Raw genomic sequence first — 2481 nt, forward strand, 5'->3', positions numbered from 1 at the left:
TCCTTGGAGGCAAGGATTCTGGGGCTTCATCTGACATACTTTGGACATGTTGCCAGGAGGGATGCCTCCTTGGAGCGGGACATCATGCTTGGGAGGGTGGAGGGACAGCACAGGAGGGGAAGACCCTCTATGAGATGGATTGATTCTGTGACTGGGGTAATCGGGATGGGTGTGTCAGAGGCAGTGCGGTTGGCGCAGGATAGAGCAGGATTTAGGGCTGTTGTGCATAAGGTCGCAAACGACGGCACATAACAACAACAACAACAACACAAATAGGCCGCATGGCATCTTAATTTTTCTCTCTAATTTGTTGTACCATATTTCCTAATACATTTACCGTATCATACAAAGCATTTAACTTTGTTCCAGAACTTCATCCACATTTTCTTGCTCTGCCCAATTTTTTGTCACATTACGCATTAACCTATTTACAAAATTAGCCCTTTGAACTTACTGAGTCAATGTTACAGCAGAAGTAGAGACAGCAGCAAGCATAGAAATAAGAGAAACAATTCCTACAATAACAAGACCTACAGCTCTTTTAGCTCTTAATGACAACTTATATAACTCTTTTAAAATTTGAAGACTTTTATTATCATACAAAGTATCATTTAACTTTACTGGTGTCATAATAAAAGAAGGATTTAAAAAAAAACCTGAGTCATCTTTGGCAATAGAGCACAGTTAGAGATTTTACAACAAGAACAACTTATATTTTGGATAATCAGTGAGTACATTATTTCCAATTAATAAGACATATGATTCAGGTACACAAGACATAACTTTGGCATTGGTGATATTATCTCTTTTACATTTATTCTTTGGGATACAGGAAATATCTATTGATCTCATACTTGCAACTAATTTCCATAATTCAGTTTTATAATTATGGTGATTAACAGTCCAAATTTCTTCTACTGATCCTTTAGCTTCGATTTTATTTGATGGAGCCCAGTTGTACAAGTTCAAATCTGCAGTAACATTTTCCTCCAGCTGACAGGTTGAAGTAAAGGTGGATCTGGAACATATGTCCTTTAAGATTCAGCTTGAATCTTCATTGTCAGAGTCAGCAATATCACCATCCTTATTTCTGTCAGGTGAGACATCTTCTGCAACGTGTACCAGCTTTTCAGGAAGCTACCTTGTATTTTCAGCATTCTGTGGAAAAACACAAACATAGCCTCGACCCCATAGTAACATAGGGTCGGGTCTTTTTCATTGCTTTGTTAATGCATCCTTCCATTTTATTTCAGCATTTGTACGTTTCCCCATTGTCTGTCTGCGAAGACCTTTTACTGTCACCCAAGATTAAAAGATTTAAAATAAATTGTAAATGAGAAATATAATTATTTGGACTTAGGGGATATAGTTCCCCCCTTCTATATTTAAATAATTTTTGATAGTAGAATGAGTACCTTTTTTTGTTTTTTTGGGGCTTGTAAGGAATTCCAGTTTTATGACAAATAATCAAATATTTACAAAAATTTTGAAAACTTTTAACATGAACAAATTGCAATTTTCCAAGCTTAGGAATATGAGCTACATTTGTCAAATACGATTTGGCTATAATTCTCTAGGATTTGCTTTAAAATGTGGAACAGGTAATAAAGATAAACATTTTTCACATGCTTTTACAATATTATTAGCAGTTTCTTTCAGAATATGAAACTTTTAATGTAAATATTTACTATTAGCATGACAACTATGATAAAATTGCTTTGCTTTTGTTAAATTAAAATTTATTAAACATTTATTAGCCAATTTATTTTCTTTCGCTCAAGGTCCTGGTAAAGAAGAATGATGGTAAAGAAGAATATATGACTTATAAAAATATGATTTTTTTTGTCTTATTAATAATTGAATATGTTGAAATAATCGTAAAACTATAGAATTATTTTGATAATATTTACTGTAGCACTAATTGGAAGTGCATTAACTTTATAAACACTGAGGGTAAATTATTAATACTTGCTTAATAGCTTTTAATTTGGCTGGTTGTGCTGAAAATGATGAACATTCCACTATTTAAAATCTCCAGTTGGTTCAAAAACAGCCTTTTCTTTGGAAGATTCATCAGTAAATATTACAAGAGCACCAGAAATTGGTAGATTAAAAAAAACTCTAGGAAATAGAAATGAATTTTTATTTGCAAAATATAATAATTTATCTTTTGGATAATGATGAGTAATTTGACTAGGATAATTGGCTAATGCAATTATCCATTCAGAACAATGTTGATATAGCCAATTAACTTGTAAAGTATTATAAGGGGCAATGATTTCATAAGGTCATATATTAAAACATTGCAGTGACTCCTACCTTGAGTCACCAATTGAGACACAGCCTGTGGACAAGTCCACAAAACCTTTTTTTTTTTTTAAAAATTTAGGTTGTTTATTTTTCATTTCAATGAACATCTACAGAGATTTTGGGATTCCATTCATTCATTGTTGCACCCTTCTCCCCGCACAAACCCCTCCC

The 2481-nt window shown here is 33.2% G+C and overlaps 1 protein-coding gene across 1 annotated transcript in view; it reads left to right on the forward strand.

The window, feature by feature from the left end:
• Window positions 1-2481, forward strand: part of ZFP14 (ZFP14 zinc finger protein) — a 29540-nt gene that overhangs the window by 11734 nt on the left and 15325 nt on the right. The window lies entirely within an intron of this gene.

The sequence above is a fragment of the Elephantulus edwardii genome, unplaced genomic scaffold, assembly GCF_000299155.1.
Source record: "Elephantulus edwardii isolate Elephantulus edwardi_28Jun2011 unplaced genomic scaffold, EleEdw1.0 scaffold00559, whole genome shotgun sequence".
NCBI lineage: Eukaryota > Metazoa > Chordata > Mammalia > Macroscelidea > Macroscelididae > Elephantulus > Elephantulus edwardii.